This window comes from Scardinius erythrophthalmus (genome assembly GCF_964197995.2).
Source record: "Scardinius erythrophthalmus genome assembly, chromosome: 8".
Taxonomy (NCBI): Eukaryota; Metazoa; Chordata; class Actinopteri; order Cypriniformes; family Leuciscidae; genus Scardinius; species Scardinius erythrophthalmus.
The window spans coordinates 32,621,885-32,644,121 of NC_138228.1; the positions used below are offsets into that span (position 1 = coordinate 32,621,885).

Genomic DNA, 22,237 nt, shown 5'->3' on the forward strand with positions numbered 1-22,237 from the left:
CATTTTAGTGGGGTAAGAGTGCTCGGCCAAACTTAAGTGCTCAGAGGTAAATGCGTTCTGGATCTGGTAGCTCTTTTCTGGCTGTGACATCGAGCGTACACTAAAGGAAACGGAGGCCCCATGAAGTTTCTTAACATCTTGTCGAATTGTTCTTAATGCAAGATCCTCAGTCTGTCCCTTAAGCCCTAGTTTCTGAGCTGCAGCTGGAAGTAGCATGGTTCTTTCAGATCCATCGTCAAGTACTGCATAGGTATTTAGGGTTTGATTCTTGTGTTGTAAGACAACAGGAACCACTTTCAGCAGAACATGTTTGGAACTTTCAGGCCTGTCCAGGTACAGGGACTCATTTGTGGAACTCACTAGGCAGTAGGGGTTGCACGACTACTGATTTCTGCTAGTCGATTTCTTATCAAAACAATACTCGAGTTACTCGACTACTCGTCGTTCACGCTACTGTAAATGAAAAGACATGAAATAGCTAGATCTTATCAATAAACATTTATTTATTCATAGCCTAATGCAACAATTACATAAGTAAACTCTCAAAATATTATAATAATGACATTTCATTTTTAAATTTTCATGTAACAGTCTAAAGCCAAATAAATGGCCGTTCTTGCCTTTCATTTCAGACGTCTGCTTCTAGGGGCCGTTCACATATCGCGTCTTTTCCGCGCTCAAGGTCATCATTTCAAATGTAGGTCATAATGAAAGAAACATGGTGCGCTAGTTTTTCCAGGCGGGTTTTTCCTTCTCATCTCCAGAAATATATCTAGTAGTAAAGCTAATGCAAGGGCTAGAAATATATGAATCCTTCGCTGAATGATAACTTCCTCGTCGTCATCATGGAAAGCGCAGTTTGGTTGCATAGCAACGACAGACGCCACGGGAGCGCAAGCGCTTGTAGGAGACAGCGGCACGGCCCCGCGCGCTTTCCACACGTTTTTAGACGCAATATGTGAACGGCCTCTTGCAGAGTTGGCCAATTACAATATTTTTGTCATCCTTGATGAAATACTTCCACACATCTGACGTGTGGTGTCTGTTGGTGATGTTCGCCATTTTTAATTCATTTATGGTTAATGGACGCTCGAGTAGTCGATTGTTTCCGACAGCGTCGACTAGTGGTTGAAGTAGTCGATCTATCGACTACTCGACTAGTCTATGCAAGCCCTACTAGGCAGGTACCCTCTGTCTGAGACCGGTCGTTAACTTCGTGAAGGATTTGAAGGTGTTTCCCATTACACACACGGAAGGGCTTTCTCAGGGTGCAATTTTTTGCTAAATGTGACCGTCCACATTTCCAGCAACAATTGCTGTCTTTAATCCATTTTATCATCTCCTCTTTACTGAATTTCTGGAAGGTGGGACACTGGCTTAGGAAATGCTCTGTACTGTCACAGTATGGGCACAACACTTTGCTTTGTTCAGGTCTCTGTGCTGTCTTGGTTGGCTTGAAGGACGACAGTACCTGTGTAGCTGTGTTAGGGGTTTGATCAGCTCCATGAAGAACAGTGGCAAATCTGGACTTAACTACAGAGCCTGATCTTTGCTGCGCCGTTTTACGTCTTTGCTCCTTTCTTGAATTTAAATCATCACAGTCTTGACACCAGGATTCAAACTTGAGCCACTCAGCCAGGTCCAATAAAGTGTAGACTACACCAGATTGATAAGGTATGTGTCGTCTGAATGATGCACGTAAATCTGGAGGGAGTTTAGTGAGCAGATGGACAACATGTGACCCACACTGTAACTCCACATTACCTTCAGGACCCAATGTCCTCAGGAGACCCACAAGAGCTTGTATTTGAAGGGCAAACCTATCGAAACTGGCCAAATCTCCAGGCTGAACATCAGGGGCATCCATGACTGCTGCTATTTTAGTTAGGGCCAACTGGTGAGGTCTTCCAAATCTGTCAGTAAGTGCAGTCATAGTGTCTGTGTATGGCCAAGGGGAATTGAGGAATGAGTCAGCAATTAGGCGTGCTTCTTCAAACTTCAAGTGATCTAGAAGGACTTGATACTTAAAGAGCTCAGTCGCATCATTGGGAAGTAGATTGTCAAGGGCTAGCTTTAAACGAGCGAACTCGCTAGGGTCACGACGTGTGAAACATGAAATTGTCGGTTGTGGGCCCCTGTAGGATGTCTCTGGACATATAGTGCTATGAGGCCGCCCCGTGGGAGAAGAATATGGCAGATTATGAACAGTGGCAGGCTGTGGACTTGATTTATAGGTGTAAATGTCAGCACCAGGCTTAAAGGGACTCCTTCTGGGTTGTACTTGAACTCTGCGTGGAGTAGGTTGTGGAGTGCGGGGAGCTGGACTCGGTGCTGCTATCTGAGGTGGTCTATGTATGGCTCTGGGTAATGGCACTGGAGTCTGGTTTGTATGCTGTGGTGGTTGTGGAGTTATTGAAGCTGACTGCTGCTGTATAATTAAATCTTGCATACCTTTGTGAAGATTTTGTAACTGCAGAATTTCCTCTTTAAGGACCAGCTGAGCTTTACGCAATTGCCTGTTCTCTTGTTTTAAGTCTTGAACCTCCAACCTGTGTCTAACAGCTGTGATTGAAGCCTCATCCTCCTGCTCCTCCTCTTCATCACTTTCATATTGTGGTGCGGTTGGCCACCGTCTGTCAGGTTGTCTGCTAGCAGTCATTCTGGAATAGGGAGTAATCGTGGCTCCAGCTGTTGCTCCAGTGCTGTAATCATGTGAACTTGAAAGTGGAGAGTCAGGAGGTAATATCTCAGACTGGTATGTCCTTGCACTTTGTTGTAGTAAACCTTCAGGCACAGGTGAATGCTGCATTGGATATTGGACTTCATAGTCTCTGAGATAAACTGGAGGCTGGGTTGTACGTCGTGGGCGCACACTCTGGTAGAAAGGCTGCTCTGACATCCTGTCTCCATGGTAAGCACACATCCGGCTCGAAGGACCACTATGTAAAGGAGTTTTGACTAATGTGCTGATTAGGTGATTGTGCTCGCCTCAGGGTGTCAATCAAAACACATCACAGGATTTAGAGTCTCCTCATCTTTACTTTACTAGTGTGTATGTGTGTGGTCTGAAATAAACATATGAACAACATTACAATTGTGTAATTAAACATGGACCAGACGTCTTCACTTCCAGGTCAAGAAGCTGTCAATCAAAAACTCAGTAGCCAATGAGAACACACTGCTGCTAGCCCCGCCCCCACGAGAGCTATGTGCCAGAACAGGGAATAAAAATTGTAAACGAAAACTTCAGAAGTGTAAATGAAAACTCTGGAAGCGCATTTGTAAGTTCAGATCGAAAGATGAAAGAAAGAAAGATGAGAAAACGGTTAGCAAAACGTGCATTTTATTAAAAACGAAGTCAAAAAATTTGCCTGCGATTTATTCTTTTTCAGTTTCAAAGATATTTTATTCAGTTTCAATTTATATTTTCATTAGTTTCTTGAAAAGCTACGTTCATTATTATTGGCACAAAAGTAATTCGATAAGCGCCCGGTGATCGCCTGGATCTCACAACTCCGAAAACGTCAGATCAAATTTTTAAATAGGCACTATCTTAATAAATAAACCACAGATTTGAACTTTAAACAACTACATTGTCGACTGAAAAACTCTGCCTTTCTCCTCTGAAAATAAAAATAGTAAATGAAATAGTGGCTAGTACAAACCCGAAACAAGTACTTGTCATAAAAGTCGGTTTTATGAAAATATAGATGAATATTAAGATTTCAGGAAATTTACTTTATAATATAAAATATAATGTAAGCTAAAACTATAATATAAATCATGTCAACTCATGTTACAACTTTCACAGCTAAGTTAACTAGCAACATCGCTAGCTATTTAAGTCTGACTGACTCCGGTGGCCAACTAACATTACTATTACTAATTATATCATGACCAAATACAACCAGAAACAAATGTTCAGTCTTGCTTGTGAAAGGTAATTCCTCGAGACCTGTTTTCAATTGTGTGGCAATTTGTACAGCCCCAAGCAGCACACAAAGCAGGCATTTTTCTCAATTCCCGATGAGAGGTATGGGAAAGTTGCCCTCTGCAATATGGTGGCGCCATTGATGTACGATCCAGCGGCCAATAGGGCGTCTATGTATTTATTATGTCTATGATCAACACACCCCACAGAAGGGAGGGGTGGGGTGAGCAGTTGCTCATTATCATTTAAAGAGACATGCACCGAAAGCTGTGAAAAGAGCTGTATTTGAGGAGGTAAAAAGGGTGTTGTTTTACACAACCATTGAGGAATTTTAACCAAAGTATGTTACAAACTTTACATGAAGACCCTAAAGAATCGTATCAACTTGTGGATAATGGGCATCTGATGACCCCTTTAAAATCCAATTTTCCACCTTAAAATTTTCCACTTTAAAATCCACCTAGCTATCCGGTGAGAGAAAATAAAATAAAACATGTAATTTTATAGAGTAACCACTAGATGTCTCTATAGCTATCTTATAAAGAGGCTTGTGAATTCCCTATGAGTTTTTTTTATTTCAATTTTTTTTAATTTCAGTCTTCTGACTCATTTTTGCTGCATGGTAATAGACCTACCAGTTCATTTGTGTGTATAGTTGTATGTGTGTGTGTGTGTGTGTGTGTGTGTGTGTGTGAGTGAGTGAGTGAGTGTGTGTGTCTGTTTTGCACTCTTGATGTTTTAGAATGTAACTCCTTCCTTGCTGTCCACTTTTTTACTGCATTGTGGTTGAATTATCGATTTTATTTTACATATTTGTTCTGCTACAGCCACACCAATTAATTGGTGTGTGTGTTAGTGGGTGAGTCTGTTTGCACTCTTGATATTTTAGAGTTTCACCTCTTCATTGCTGTTGTGCCTTTGCTTTCCAGCTAAAGACGTTGAATTTTTTCAGAAACCAGACAGGTTTATCGTGAACTCAACTTGAGTCTTTACTCAGTTTTTCTTTCTCTACGTAATGACGTCACACGCATTACGCTTAAGACATGACATCTCCCCTTTGTGTGGAATTAAACATGCCTTCGAGAAAATTGCATAGAAAAAATTGTAAACTTATTCAACTGTCATAATCAATATAACCTATCAACGTTCCACCAACAGAAGTGATAACTTAAGAACATGGACCTCTTTTTTTTTTCAATGTTAAACTTCCTTTTACATTTCTGTTGTAGACTGAGGACATACCCAGCAAACATTGAGACGTGTAAAGACCGTTGAAAAGACGTCCCTTCGTCACGTCCCGTTATGGTTGAAAAATAGTTCCGAAATGAAAGTTGAACCGACGTCTTTGACGTCTTCTGGCCGTGAAATGCACGTCTTTTCTGGACGTCCACGGACGTCTAAATAGGTCATCTTCTGGATGTTTATAATAAGATGTACTGCTGCATAATTTACGTGTGTACATTAAAATATAAAATAAACATACATACCATATTGTCTAACATCGTGAAATGCATTATGTCTCGAGGTTTACACATTTGCTGAACTTGACTAAGGTTCCAAAAAGGTCCAAAAGCGGTCCAGTCCGACCTGGACGTCTATAAAATGTTTTTCCCACGTGTACTTTACAACCAATAACACATTTGTGAGCTTAAATATTTTACTTTACCACAAGATACCATGAACTTAACATTTTTGAATAATATCTTCCAGTTATTAAACATTCAAACAAGACTCTACAAGTATTGCAATTTAGTTAACCAAATCTGCGGTAATTGTGTTTTCAGTATTTTTAAATTAATGTGTAGTTTTTAATCAAACAACATAAAAACACAGGATATAAATATAAACACACCATTCTTTTCCAAAAAAAATTCTATTTTATTTTAGTGCTCCACAACATAATTGCATATTTTGTGTGTGTGTGTATGTATATTTATTTATAAAGTATAACAATAAACAGGTTAAACACTGATTCAGTAACTTTGCCATTAGGTTTACCACCATTTACTTATAACTCCCACCCCCAGCTCTTCCTGGAGCATGTTTCAAGTGTTCCGCCATTGCTACGTCAATTTCCAAGTCAGTAGCATTTGGGCTCCACCTCTTCACAGCATCTGAGGGAAGAGAATATGAATGTAAAAAGCAAGAAGTTAAACAAGCACTTATTTAGAAAGTGTTTTTGTTTATCAAACTAATTGTACAATGCAGTCGAACAAGACTTAAAAATTTAAAATGAAGATTTAATTCATGACACAGGATGTTGATTTCATACATGTCCACATACGAGTACACTGGGACTAAAAACATGTTTATTATGCGTTTGGACATTTCTGATAAAAATAGGACTTTTAAATAAATAAGACACAAGGAACATACAATGTGTGTCACAAATTACCTTGTATTATATTATATAAAGGTGTAGCCTTGAATGCCTTCTTTTCCAGCTGGCCACCACCCCTCATGTTGAATTTTGCCATTAAGGCATTTGACATGATTCTGAGAAATAAACAATTCAGGATTTACTTCATAATATTAAAATGCATTGCAAATTAGCAGTACTGTGCAGCTTGACAGTTGCATGCAGTGTTAAAACATACACTTTCACAACCACTAGTCTATCATGTAATAAATGCTCTGCCTCTGTCCCTATCCAAAGTTTTTGTGACACGTAATAACTCATTCATTTCTTACACTAACATTATGGTTTTTATATCTTGTTTAAAGTCCTACGAACAGCCTGATTTAGCACAGACATTTAAACTTATTTGACACAAAAACTGGCAATTATATAAGTAGATATAATGCGTGACATAATTATAGTATTATCAAAGGTTGAGGTCATTATTGTAGCTACTGTTATTATTGTCATTTTTTCTGAAATATGACACAGCTAAACACACAAACAATGCTAGGTAAATACATACCTGTTCATGACTTTGTTTACACAGTCTCTGACAGACATTCCGCCAACTCTGGACAGTTGCTGAACCTAAAAGTGACACCACAATCAAAAGAAATGTAATATGATATTTAAATAACACTTATCTGTGTGTGCACGTACATATGCATTTATGTATATCTGGAAATATACCCCAAATCCTCATCACAATTTAAACTTACACAGATCCACTTCTTTTGGTCATCTTTCATGCACTCTTCAAAGGATTTCAGGTCACTTTCAGACTCTAGTCTCGTAAACGATGATGATGACGACTTTCCAGGGTCAAGAATGGCAGTCAACTCTTGCCCTTCGACGTCTCCACTTTCTTTGATAGTCAGAGGACATGTTTAGCAAATCTAAAATGACAAAATACTTTTAAACCACTTATTGAAGTCAGCCATGTTCGAATTAATTTACAGATTTCAGTGAATTATTCATCAGCTCCTCCTACAGTTTTAACATTGCAGTGCCTTTCATTTAATTTATTTTCAGAAATGAACTGTCAGAATGCTACATCTGAGTAGCACTTTTTATTTTAATCTTTAAACATGTTTAATTAACCAATGTGCTCTTATGTGCTGCATGTCTTTGATATCAAAGTAAATATCCATTTAACTACTGTTTTTTCCTTTTATGCAAATTTTTGTCTTTACTGAATCAATTTACCACCAAGAGGTTTGCTTAAGCAAAGTAATCCCACATTTTTCTCAAGAAGTTTCCCTAATAATAAAGATATATATATATATATATATATATATATATATATATATATATATATATATATATACATATATATATATATATATATATATATACACATGTGTGTGTGTGTGTGTGTGTACTATACTGAATATATCATTATTTATGTATCTCATAACACAAACACACTTTAACATTCTGTGAAAATATTCGAAAGGTGGTTACTTCAATTTTTAAGTTCCATAAACGTTTTATTTTGCCACAGATGAGTTTGTTTTTAGGGTTAAAAAAGGCCCTAGCATTAAACATTACCTTTTAGCATACTAGCTAACTTCAGCCAAACTTAATTTAACTTACTTGACAGCGTGCTTATACCTGCTTTAGGATTTTTGTTCCGAGTAAAACAAGTAAAAATAAAATACATTAATAAAATACCTCAAAATGTACTTACCCACCAGTAAATTTTTAATGATTCGTAAACGCAAAAAACTCCTCGTGTTGTAGATAGAAATACGCCAGAGAATGTCTGCTCACTCCTCTTCTTCTGGTGTTTTTGGCGGTTTTGCCAAACCAGCATAAAAAGATGCATTACCGCCACCTACTGATCTGGAATGTTGAGTATACAAACTGTCATATCGCGAGATTATCTGCTATAGGGATATCATATCGCGAGATTTGTTACAACATCTTGGCAGCAGTTTTTGCATCCAGCTCAGACTTTAAATTGTGTCTTTATGAATAACGTATGAATAACTTATGGATATAGCCTATATATATTTAATAATTATATAAACAAAATAATGAAATCATACTGTAATGTATGGGAAACTGGTGGAATAATGAGTAAATGCAGTGATTTCACAATTACTTAACTACAGGGGCACTTTTTGAATAGAATTTGACATAAAAAAAAGATGTAAAACAAACTGAGGTTTTTTTTTTTATTAAGATTTCCGTGCTGGTTTGTTTGGGTCTTACTAAACGTTTAAAGGACGTCAGTGGACGACTATTAACAACCTCTTAAAAAATAATTGGGCACTTAAATAAATTACTGTAGAATGTGAATGTGTAAGCACAATGGCTTTTGCATATTTCATAAGGATTTTAAAGAGGTTGACGATGGACTATAAATGCACGTGTAGAAGACGTCACCTGCTGGACGTCCTTTCACAACTGAATCACAACAGGGTATATTTTGAACTACACGCAGCTAAAAGTCAAAGAAACAACTTTACATGCAACCACAGAGAATTGTAGACATGTACAAACGTATTTGAATGCATTTTTAAGAAATATTTTTTGTTACAATTTTTTGCATATTTTGTCGTCCTACCGCGACTATTTTTGGCCAGGGACAGGACGTCGCCGTCGAAACAATGTTTGCTGGGTATTGATTTTAAACATCTTTTAAATATAAATGTAATGTGAACACAGTGAAAATATGTATATGCATAACATCTCAGTGCCTGCAATTTCATCAACAGGATCACTCAACACTAAAGTCTTTAAATCTCTCCGGCAATCTGATTTGTCTCATGTGGTCTCATTTGTGGAGCCACCACACCACCTAGTGGCACACTCTGGGTATGCATTTTGTCAGACATCATTTGCCCAGTGTTCTCTGTCCCTGATTTGACTGGTTCTGTCTCTGCTTGGCTTTGCCGTTCTACTGGACTGTCACTTGCATTCCCGCTGAAGAATTTCTTCACAAACGTTGTGATCCTTTTATATTGTGCTCCCCCTTAATCTTCAATAGTCACAGAATTTCCCTTTTTGGACACGACAGTGTATGGGACTTGACTGAATGCAGTTGTCAGTTTATCTGTCTTTTCTTGCCTCGCTAGAACCTGATCTCCCACATCCAGCTGTGAGCATTTTGCCCCTCTGCGGTGGTCTGCGTAAAGCTTGGTTTTACCTTTTTGCTCTGCATCATGATCTCTTACCCAGAGTTGCCAACTTTGGGACTTTAGCTGGAGTGAGACTCTGTAAAACATCAGTGCGCGGGCCTAACCCTAACCCTAATTAAAAAAAAATCAGTCCTTGTTTACTTAGTATAAACCCTGATTTATGAAAAAAAAAAAAAAGTTTTCAAAATGTACAATTAATTTATTGATTGCACTATAAAAAAAAATAAAGATAGAGGTGATTAAATAAACATGTAAAACAACAACATCAAAACAATAAAAAAAAACTCAAAACAAAAGGGACACATAATAGTTACTCCACCTCCCCAGAAAACCACAACACAAGTTTCACACATAAGGCCTGTTGTAGCCTATGCCACAGTGGCAGAGTTGGCCTGCTTCACTACCTCTGCAGGAGACTCGTATCTGAAGCAGGGTTCAATCCGGTGTCGTGCCGAATTTTGACTCCTGCCAAATTATTACCCCCCTAGTATTGGTAGGTTTAGGATTAGTTGTGGGGGTGGGGTTAGGATTAGGATTAGGCAATCGGTACTGACTTCAACGAGGGGGGTAATAATTTGGCAGGGGGTCTAAATTCGGCACAACAGGTGTCATGAACGTCTGTCACGTGACAAATGAACGAAAGACTCGTAAAGTAATTATTTATGTTTCCTGTAAATTATTTTTGACTGCATTTTAATGATTTCTTAATTCAGAATATGATAAAGATTGCGTAGGTGGATGTGTCCGGGGAATTCGGCTGTTAAAAGTATAACATTTAAACCTTAAATTAATGAAATAACTCGAAAAAAGATTCGTTCATTTTAATGAACAAGATCGAACAAACGAGTGAGTAAAATGATCCGAACTTCCCATCACTCACAGGGTGCCATCAAGTGACAGTCTGTTCCTGGTGTCAGTCTTGTTTAGGCCAATAACTGAAAAGGTTCGCTCAGCATCCGCATTTGACTGTGGCAGGCTCAACACAATCTGGGCAACCTTTGATCATTTTTTTGATCATCACACAAAATGGGGGAAAAAGTTTTTGCACTTTAAAAAAAGCAAAAATGTTTTTCACAATTTTAATCACATTTCCTGCATTTACATACCTTTAGGGACTATGGTGATACAAAATCCAGGAAATAATTAAGTTGATTATAATGATAAATTCTGCCAAAAAGAATATAGTAGGCTACTAAACTATGTAAGAAAAATATGTCTTACTTTCTTTATTGTTTAATAGGGGCCAATTGCCAAGACTTGAGAGAATCATTTTATAAAGTCAAAAATGTTTTTCACCATTAATGTTTTGTGTGCAAATAAAATTTAAATAATGTGAGTCTCAATTTCCACTGTAATATAGAAACAACATAAAGACAGAATATTTTAAACAATTTTTTTATGAATGAAGGCCAGTATCACTGTAGCTACTGATGTCTCCATGAAAATGATTTTTTACTTTTGAAAATAATAACAACTTTTAATATAAGTGAACTTAAAACTTTCCTCACATAAACCCAAAAATAAATGTAATATTTACATGTGCCCTTCCTGTATAACAGGTATGAAATATACAGAAATTGAATTAGGTTATCAAACAGTCCGCACTGCATAAATTATTAATTAAATTAGATGAATCCTTATTAAAGCTGCAAACGTTCTTTAGTCAAGAGCAGTTAGTGATTGTCTCTGTTCCCTTTGTTCTTTGGTTAACTTTACTGACTACAGAATTAGTGGCTGCTGTCACTTTAAAATCTGCCGCTGCTGACAGGCTCTCACGCATCTCATTTTCTCATTTACTCTTGTTCATTTAAGACTTTATGTAACTAATTTAAGACAGCTTATTGTTATGAGGATACTCGACAAAACTGACATTTTGGCATGTGTTATTGTTCGTTCAAGCGCGAAAGAGAACTGCCCAGCAAAACTGATTCTGACGCGCTGTCTGTGCGCTCAATACTAGCGCGAGTCTTTCTGAGCGTAGTGTGTGTGTGTGCGTGCGTCAGGACATTCACAGACAGCGCGATACCTGCTCTGCTCATTATAACTTTCAGTGAGGTATTTTTTGTGTGTGCAAGCGACGTTCCTTGACGCAGGCAGGTGCTCCATGTCCTGCTCGGTCCTGCTTCTCTTTGGCGATGACGGCGTGCGGTTAAAAAATCATAACAAACTGACTAACGGGGGGACAAACGGGATTTCGAAAAGGGGGGGGGGGTATGTCAGATAAGTATGACATGTCCACATAGGACATTACGCCCGTGAGTGAAAGGCACACCATTGTGTTATCTGCTTACCTTGATTGTCATCCAAACTTTCAAACGCGCATCAGTGGCTCCGACTCCGAACCTATGCTCTGAACTCTCTCTGAACTTCTCACACGCAACTGACGTATCAGGTGCAAGGTTTTCAGCTAATCAACGTTCAGAGAATACTGCAGTGAGAACATTGTAGGCAGATATTACAACTGTGTGGGCCTTAAACTCCTCTCCTGTCATTAATACGCTGTGGTCTAGTCATCAACAGAAAATTAACAGATTGAGAGGGGAGAAAAATGGATTTTGGCGTGACATTTCTTGCGTGTGCGTGAGAGCGTGAGATTGATGCTGAAAGCGTGAGTGTCACGCCAGATGCGTGAGAGTTGGCAACCCTGTCTTACCTCCTGGTCATTTCGTGGGTAGTTTCCCCCTGACATGCGTGGCATGACCTGACGTGCCTCTCTCTGCATCCTTATCCATGGCAGGCCACCACACTTTACTTCAAAGGTTCTGTTTGGTGCCTACCATGCCCAAATGTCCTTCGTGAACTAGGTTTAAAGCTCTCGCTCTGAGTGACTGTGGTAATACGATGCGTGTACCCCTTAAAACTAATTGTCCGATCACACTTAACTCATTGACAATGACTTGCATTCATCAAAACGACCAGTTTGTATGGCCAGTCTGACCTTCCTTAACTCATCATCTATTCCTGATGCTTCAACAGTTCTTGTCGTGAGTGCGCTGGGAGTAGCATTCACAGCCACAAATCTCACATACTCTTCAGCTCCATGCTTATGTGTCTGTTTTCCCGTCTTTCCAAAGACGAGACGTGAAAGTGGATCTGCTATATTTTGCTTGCCGGGGATGTGGACAACACAAAAATCATATGGTTGTAGTCTTAACAACCACCTCTCGATACGAGCTCATGGTTTTGACTGCGGCCCATGGATCATTTCAAGTGGCTTATGGTCCGTGACCAGGTTGAATTTTTTTCCATATATGTATGGATGGAGTCTCTCACATGCCCATACTAAGGATAATGCTTCCTGTTCCATATGTGACTATCTTTGTTCACATTCAGTAAAGCCGCGAATGACGTATGGGGACACTTTCTCTGTTTTGTTCTTGAATCAACACAGCCCCAATGCCTACCGGACTTCGCATCTGCAATGACCTTGGTCGGTGCTCTCTTGTCAAAGTAAGCAAGGGTTCCGGCCTCAGCTAACTTCTGCTTTAAGGCTTCAAATGCCCATCTTTGTTCAGTAACAAACTTGAATGGAGTTTCCTTCTTTGTCAGTCTCCTTAGCGGTTCAGTGACGGAAGCAAATTGTGGGATGAACCAACTGCTATATCCCACCAATCACAGGAAGCTTTGTACATCTGATGCATTCTCTGGCTCTCTGGCCTTGACCACAGCACGAACCCTTTCAGCTGTTGGGCCTATCCCTTTTTCGGAAAGCAGCATTCCCATGAACACTAGCTTATTCATATTGTATTGGCACTTTTCCTCATTGAGTGTCAAACCACAACTCACAAGCCTCTGTAAGACTGCATGTAGTCTCTGATCATGTATTTTTTGGGATGGAGCATGTATAATGATGTCGTCAGAGATATTCTCCACACCCTCGATACCGACGAGTGCTGACTCAACATCGTGTTGATATTGCTCACTGGCCGATGACACTCCGAAGATCAGTCTCTTGTAGCGATATGTGCCATTGTGCAGAGGTGGAAAGAGTAATAAAATATTCTACTCAAGTAAAAGTACTATTACTACAATTTTTTTTTACTTAAGTACAAGTAAAAGTACCAGTCGAAAAATCTACTCAAGTAAAAGTAAAAAGTAGCTCATTTAAAATGTACTCAGAGTAAAAGTTACTGAGTTACTTTTTTAACAGCGGGGGTGGGTTGGGGAGTCCCCCGAGTAGGGTTGTAATGGTATGAGATTTTCACAGTATGATAACCGACTCCGGAAATATAATGGTATTAAAAAATTATTAAATATAAAAACTGTATTATTAAATTAGGGTTATTATTATCATCAGTTAAAATGAGTTACAGTAAATGGATGAAAACAGTATTTTTGGGAACATTTGTTTTGTTTATTAAAATTTCAATAAAACATGTCTAATCAACTAATTTCAATAAATGATTGTGAATTTGATTAAAGGAGTAGTTCACTTTAAAATGAAACCAGCCCAAATGATTTACTCACCCTCAAGCCATGTATATGACATTCTTCTTTCAGACGAATACAATCAGAATTATATTAAGTCAAGTCTCCTTCATTTATACAGCGCTTTAACAATATAGATTGTTTCAAAGCAGCTTTACAGAGATAATAGGAGATTACAGTAACAGAGAGTGTTTTGGCTTTACAGCCGCTCTAGAATAAAGTTATTGTCCAGCTAAAGTTAGTTTTTGATTCATTAATTTTTGATTGATTCATTAGTTGCGAAAAGCACATTAGTTGTTAACTTAGGGGCCGCTAACACGACACCGCTTTAACAGAAAACAGAAAACTTTAATGTGTTCTGGCCGTTCATTTGCACGACAACAGTGTTTGGAGCTCAAGAATGTAAACCTTGAAATAAGTTACAAGGTGCAAGCTTTAAAATTTGAATGTGTGCATGCGAGTAGTCTTTCTTTACAAATTGACCTCACCAAATTACTTGTCTGGCCTGCATAATACAAAAAAAAATGTGTCGCTTCCGCGTATCCATGCGAACTGGAATCATTTTGATAATGTTTTATCTGTACAGAGGTGAAGGAAGCCTCTGATATTAATAAACACCCTGACGCTTCCTAGCTTGATAATGGCTGTGGATTGCAACCATCAGTTTGAAGCTCATAAAAGTGCATCTATCCATCCATCATAAAAGTGCTCCACATGGCAACGGGGGGTTAATAAAGGCCTTCTGAAACAAAACGTTGAGTTTGTGTAAGAAAGATATTCATATTTAAATCTTTATGAAGTAAAATAACTAGCTTCCGGCCAAACGAACATATGTATTCGACTTAAATCTAAAGCGCAACTTATGTGAGTAATGCGACATACTGCTGATATTTACGCTACGCCAGGACGCACTACACTACTTCTGATGTCATGAGTTGAATAAGTTGCGTTTAAGGTGTAAGTAGACTGCGTATGGCGTACTTTTTTGAGCTTTAAACTGATGGTTGCAATCCACTGCCATTATAAAGCTCAGAAGCATCAGAGTGTTTATTAATATAATTCCGATTGTATTCGTCTGAAAGAACAAAGAAGAAAGTTATATAGCCTACACCTATAGGATGGTTTCAGGGCTGATAAATCATGGGGTAATTTTCATTTTAACTACTCATTTAACAACTTATTTTTTATCATTAATAATTTATTAAAATGTTCAAGAACAATAGACTTCTATGAAATGTATTTAATTCAGAAAAATCCTTTTTCTTTTTATGATTTAAAACAAATATATTATCCAAACGGTGGTAATCAAATAAAAGTTTAACACATTTTTTTAACCTTTTATTTTTTGGCAAAGTGCTGCAAAACAGATTTACTCAATTAAACCATGGACAAAAAAAAAATCCTTAAATAATATTTAAATAAACTGTATTATTATTGTTGTTGTTAATATTATTATGAGAAATTCTATTGTAGGCCCACAACAGTTATGTCATCATTTCTTTGTAGTTAAACCAAACTTTTATTTTGATGGGTTGCAATGAAGTCCTGTTTCAGAGTGTAGGCTATTTGACAAGGTTTTTCTCAAAGGTCATTCTCTCAGAGCAGCTCTGGAGATGTTCATGTTTTCATGTTCTCATATTGTTTGTGAGATGCTGAAAACACCATTAGCGCGTCGCATACTTGAGTATGTAAACGGCTCGTCTCATTCGCACTGATTCACACAGACAGACACGCAGATTATACATTTATATAGCAGTCTCTTGTGCTTTAATATATAGACTACAGACCATGTCGCAATTTGATTTATTGTACAGCTTTACTTTCATGTGTTTTACGTGACGTCTGCGTTACTGTAAATTCCATTTTCATGATAATGAAACTCCGGGATTCCCTCTGCATAACAGAAATTCTTCGACCTTAAATTATAAACGGGACATATCTTAATCTGCACGGAGGGATGGTGTTCCCGAACACGTTCTATGTGTTTCCTTCTTTTGCAGCCAATTTGCGTCCACAATTTTTGCAAAATGAATAGGCTATGCTCGAGCCTCGAGGACAACCACGCGTTCGTTTTTCTATATCCAAGTATCCCCATACTTACCAGGGGTTCGCCTCACGTGTGTGTGTGTAAAGAATCTGTGTTGTCCGTCTCCATATTGTTTGTGGTTTTTTCGTGTCTGTTCTCCCGACTCCCGCCCTTCAATCAATCAATGCTGAGCACGAGCGCGCGCGCTGTTTTACCCATAGTAGGCTAGTTAATGTTTTTTTAATAATGTTTTTTTTTTTTTTTTTTACTCAGTAACGGATATGTTTTAAAATGTAGCGAATTACAATACTTTAAACAAAACATACTTAAGTAAAAGTAAAATTACAGATTTTAAAAACTACTTAAAAAAGTAGAAATACACAAAAAAACTACTCAATTACAGTAACGCGAGTAAATGTAATTCGTTACTTTCCACCTCTGCCATTGTGTACTGCAAATGTGGTAATACCTCTGGGCTATGGTGTAATCTCTAGTTGGTTGTAACCCCATTTAAGGTCAAGCTTACTGAAAACGGAGGAGCCATTCATACTTTGAAGGAGCTCGTCTACAGTTGGAATCAGATATCTGCCCTGAATTATGGCTTTATTTGGCTGCCTCATATCCAAGCATAGCCTAATGTCATTGTCAGGCTTAGGTATAATAACTACCGGATTTACCCATGGGGTGGCGCCAGAGACTGGTTCAATAATATCCAGCTCTAGAAGCTGCTGAATCTTACGTTCCACTGCTTCTCTCATTCCACCAAGGCAGTGCTGGTGCCGGTTCGGAGCCGGTGCCTACTCGCGAACCAGTTCTTTGTGTTTCGACAGCCAAAGAACCAGTTTTTGGCCAGGAAAATTGGTTCCAAAGTGGCACCAACTCTTTGCTGGACTAGAACCGTTCTTTTACCACGTCATGCTTACGTCTGGGGCTGGGGGCGGGGTTATTGTCGAACTTCTTCTTGAACGTAACCTCCGTCTATAGTAATAAGTTTGGCGTAATGGTTGAGCTATAGGCATCACTGTGTTATCAGTGGGTAAAATTATCTGTTTGGTGTTAAGTTTTCCAACTCCCTTAAACAGAACCGGAAAATGTTCCCGAATTCGGCTTGCCACGTCACTGATTGTAGCTATATTAACCCCAACTTTCAATACTCCCAGTTTAGTAGCCGTCTCTTTACCCAGGTCTTTGGGTCTTTGGTGAAATGATCTTTTCGCCCAAATCTATAACACTGTCTTTCTCTCTTTTCTCCCACTTGTTTTGAGATTCTCTTTTGATATTTTCCCCCTTTTTTCACAATCCAATGCATTTACAAATGAGTCGAGTCAAGACAAGTCAAGTCATCTTCATTTATATAGCGCTTTTAACAGTGTAGATTGTTCCAAAGTGGCTTTACAGTGATAATCGGACATTTAAGTAACATAGATGTTTTGGCTTTATAGCAGCTCAAGAATAAAGTTATTGTCCAGCTAAATTTAGTTTTGATTGATTCACTTCTGTTGCAACGATCATTAGTTATTAACTTAGGGGCCGCTAACACAACACAGTTCTCTCTATGCAAACTTCAAAAACAAGAACCTGTGAGAACGCTGATGACGTGCACATGCGTATTACGTGTTCAGTCTATAGGTATGCGCGTTTGAATATATGTGCACAGGCGTGTAGTCCTTCCCTAAAAACCAACCCTCAACTAACTACTTGTCTGGCCTTAAAATGTATGACACAGAATGTAATCGCTTCCGCGTAGCCACGTGAACTGGAATTATCCCAACAACGCTTTATCTGTAGAGAGGTTAAGGGAGGGGAGGATGGCCTTCACAGGGGGCAGACTAGTTGACACTTCAGGACTGCGCTGTCGTCGCATCTAGGCGCAGGTCCTTTATCAGATCTGGATACGGCCTGTATCCGGCGGACTGTGGTAAACCTCGGGATAAACAGAGAGACTAATATTAGCATAGATGCCATTTTTTTCTGATGTAACGAGTACATCAGGATTTATGGGGAGTGTTCCCGGTTCCGGCTGATCTAATCTATGCAGCCTACCATTGAATTATAGAAGTCTATAAAGTGTTATGTGTATGCTAGGTCAAAGAGATGTGTTTTTAGTCTAGCTTTGAACTGACAGAGTGTGTCTGCTTCCCGGACAATGTTAGGAAGACTGTTCCAAAGTTTTGGTGCTAAACAGGAAAAAGATCTACCGCCAGCAGTCGATTTTGATATTCTAGGTATTATCAACTGGCCGGAATTTTGAGATCGCAATAGATGTGAAGGATTATAATGCATTAAGAGCTTGCTCAAGTACTGGGGAGCTAAACCATTTAGTGCTTTGTAAGTAATCAGCAATATTTTAAAATGTATACGATGTTTAATAGGGAGCCAATGCAATGTTGACAGAACGGGGCTAATATGGTCATAGGTTCTGGTAAGAACTCGAGCTGCTGCGTTTTGGACCACCTGTAATTTTTTTATTAAGCGTGCAGGGTAACCACTCATAAGAGCATTACAATAATCTAGCCTTGATGTCATGAACGCATGAACTAATTGTTCCACATTTGTCAATGACAGCATATGACATAATTTAGATATATTTTTTAAGATGGAAAAATGCAGTTTTACAGATACTAGACACGCGACTTTCAAATGAAAGATTGGTATCAAAGAGCACACCCAGGTTCCTATCCGACGACGAAGACTTGACAGAGCAGCCATCAAGTGTTAGACAGTATTCTAGGTTATTACGTGAGGAAGTTTTTTGTCCAATAATTAGAATCTCTGTTTTTTCAGAATGAAGTAGTAGGAAATTAAGTCATCCAATCAGCTATACATTCCGTTAATTTTGTGAATTGGTAAGTTAGGGCGTGAAGAAATATAGAGCTGAGTACCATCAGCATAACAGTGAAAACTAATGCCATGCTTCCTAATGATATCTCCTAAGGGTAGCATGTACAGAGTGAACAGCAACAGTCCTAGTACTGAGCCTTGTGGTACGCCATACTGAACTTGTGATCGATAAGACATCTCTTCATTTACTGCTACAAACTGATAATGGTCAGATAAGTATGATTTAAACCATGCTAATGCAATTCCACTAATGCCAACATAATTTTCGAGTCTATTTAAAAGAAGGCTGTGGTCAATAGTATCAAGTGCAGCACTAAGATTGAGTAACACCAATAGCGAGATACAACCACGATTGGATAAGAGCAAATCAATTGTGACTCTAATGAGAGCAGTCTCAGTACTATGGTACAGTCTATTTCCTGACTGAAAATCCTCGCAGATATCATTTCTTTCTAAAAAGCAACATAGTTGTGAGGATACTGCCTTTTCTAGTATCTTTGACAGAAAAGATAAATTTGAGATCGGTCTGTAATTGACTAATTCTGTATGATCAAGTTGCGTTTTTTTAACAAGCGGTTTAATCATAGCCAGCTTAAAAGTTTTTGGTATGTATCCTATTGACAAAGATGAATTAATGATATTAAAAAGAGGATGACCTCTGGAAGCATCTCTTTCAGTAGCTTAGTCGGTATAGGGTCGGTATGTTGTCGATTTAGATGATTTAACGAGTTTAGAAAATTCTTCCTCTCCTATAGCAGTGAATGAATAAAATGTTTCCTTTGGGAGACAACAATGCACTCCCTGATGCGATACTGCAGTAGATGGTTGCATAGTTATAATATTATTATTATCAATTCTATAAGTGAAGAAGTTCATAAAGTCATTACTGCTGTGCTGCTTGGAAACTTCTGGGCTTGAAGCTTTATTATTCATTATTTTAGTCACTGTTTCAAATAAATACCTAGGGTTTTGTTTATTTTCTTCTAATATGGTTGAAAAATAAGCAGATCTAGCAGCTTTTAAGGCCTCTCTGTATGCAATCGAGCTCTCCTTCCATGAAATGCAAAATACCTCTAGTTTTGTTTTCTTCCAGTTTCACTCCATTTTTCTTGCTGCTCTCTTAAGGGCCTGAGTGTGCTCGTTGTACCATGGCGTTGGACTATTTTCTTTAATCTTCTTAAGCGCAACGGAGCAACTGTGTCTAAAGTGCTGGAAAAGAGAGAGTTAAAAGTTTATGTCGCTATATCGAGTTCTTCTAAGCTATCTGGGATGCTGAGATGATGAAACTGATCAGGAAGATTATTAATAAAGCAATCTTTAGAGGCAGAAGTGATAGGTCTAACATATTTGTAACACGGAGTCGGCTTTGCAGCCTTGGCTAAAGGAAGTTTACACAAGACTAGATAATGATCTGAGATGTCGTCGCTCTGCTGCAGAATTTCAACATCAACATTGGATTCCATGCGATAATATTAGTGTCACCGGTGCAGGCCGGGGCGGACTCAGATGACCAGCCGCCCCTGACTCCAGACACCACCGTGAGGAGCCGACACCACAGGCACGCAACAGACGGACAAAGGAGGAGGCAAGTAATTGAGTTCAAAAGTAACAATCTTTATTGAATAGTAATCAACTTGAGGAAAGAATGAGCAACTCCTGTCTTCTCGGGCTATTGGACCGGAGTAGCCGCTGGAACGATTCTCCACTGTCTTCGGGTCACAATGGAGCGATAGTGACTCTAAAAAGCTTACTTCACAGCGTTGCTGGACATCTGCAGGACACAGACGGTAAGTAACAGGTAATGTATTCTTCTCAGTATCAGATACGTCGTCGGGCACAATGGTGGGACAGTGACTCTAAAAGCTTACTTCACAGCGTTGCTACACATCTGCAGGACTCAGACGGTAGGTAACAGGTAAGATTTCTTCTCTTAACAGCAGCTTCTCTTATCAGGACGTGAGAGGGGAATTGTGACTTTAAAACTCACTTCACAGCGTTGCTGCACACCTGCAGGACTCAGACGGTGGGTAACAGGTAAGATTTCTTCTCTTAACAGCAGATTCTCTTATCAGGGCATAAAAGGGAAATTGTGACTTTAAAACTCACTTCACAGCGTTGCTGCACATCTGCAGGACTCAGACGGTAGGTAACAGGTAAGGTTTCTTCTCTTAACCGGAGATTCTCTCATCAGAACATGAAGGGGAAATCGTGACTTTAAAACTCACTTCACAGCGTTGCTGCGGTCTTCAGGATTCTTCCCTCAGCATCAAACACTTTCATCAGACATTAGCGAGAGACTCAATAGGCAGCTTTACCAGCGATGTTGTACATCTTCAGAGCTCCATCAGTAAGTATAACGGTTTAGACTTTTCCACAGCCATACGGTTCTTCACGAGACTTGTAATTTCAGAGAGAGAGAGGGTTAACAGGAGCCTTTAATGAGGGATTACTTCACAACAATACTCAGTGGAAGAGAGGATAATACAAAGCATTACTTCAACAGTTCAGTTGCATCGTTCTGGAATTTGGATGGGGACAAGTAGATCATTTCACAAGAATGAAAGCAGGCGTTGGGAGACTCTTCTCAGCATAGCACACAGCACTCGTGTTCACTACAAATCCACAGCATTAATTCAGCGTGCATCGGGTAAGGCAAACAACTGCAAATCACTCACACACAGTAGGGCTGATCAGAAACCTCGCTTCATCCATGCATTTCAATGGGAATATTCAACTCTCAATTCCTCTCCAGCATATCTGAAACAGATGTCCTCCTCAATAGTAAATCTCACATTCACAGTCTTCTCTTCAAGCTTTACATTTGATTCAACGATGTAATTAATTCACTTATCTTTCTCTCTTCCTCTTCCAGCGCAGATCCAAGCAGCAGTTCAATCCAGTAATATTCCACAAGCAGTTCCAAACGACAGACTCCAATGGCAGTTCTTCACTTACACGAATTTCCAGGATTACAGCGTCCAATATAAGTGCTCAAACAGGAGATCTTCTACCCCAAAACACAACAACAGAGACCCAGCCAAACAACTGATCAACTGAACACCGATTGACTTCTACCAGTTCCAACCTCGACCTCAACTCGACTCTGAATGGCTCTTTTATCCTCCTCTTGTGAAGTGGAAAGCCTGTGCAAACACAGCTCCTCTCTCCCTCACACCTGCCGTGCATCGGCGGTAATTAGTTTGAACAATATCTCCGCTACACCCGGAACCGGAGTGAGGTGTTACATCAAAATAATTCCCCTCGGGGAACATGGAAAGAAAACAAAGGTTCCGCTTTTCCCAGCATTTTGTCACCCGTGACATTAGATCTGGACTAGAGTATGATTACGACAATGAGTAGGTCCTGACACATGTCTCATGGAGTTAAGAATGTCTTTAAATGCCAATCCCAATGCATCTTTTTCGTTATCTACATGTATATTAAAATCACCGACAATTAGGACT

General features: G+C 39.0%; 2 long non-coding RNA genes across 3 annotated transcripts; both read right to left on the reverse strand.

Moving 5' to 3' along the window:
* Positions 1 to 5,575: 5,575 nt before the first annotated feature.
* Positions 5,576 to 8,117, reverse strand: LOC308694576. 2 transcript variants are annotated; one of them, XR_014030620.1, is made up of 5 exons: positions 8,023 to 8,117; positions 7,052 to 7,228; positions 6,856 to 6,920; positions 6,327 to 6,427; positions 5,576 to 6,045 (listed from the first exon to the last, which is right to left on the reverse strand). It is a non-coding gene; the product is annotated as an uncharacterized lncRNA (long non-coding RNA). The 2 variants fall into 2 exon arrangements; XR_014030621.1 differs by having other exon boundaries at positions 5,793 to 6,045; positions 8,027 to 8,117.
* A 12,251-nt stretch (positions 8,118 to 20,368) lies between these two features.
* On the reverse strand, positions 20,369 to 21,861 carry LOC308694507. Its single transcript, XR_014030613.1, has 5 exons — positions 21,472 to 21,861; positions 21,269 to 21,385; positions 20,880 to 21,170; positions 20,642 to 20,780; positions 20,369 to 20,544 (listed from the first exon to the last, which is right to left on the reverse strand). It is a non-coding gene; the product is annotated as an uncharacterized lncRNA (long non-coding RNA).
* Between the last annotated feature and the right edge of the window lie 376 nt (positions 21,862 to 22,237).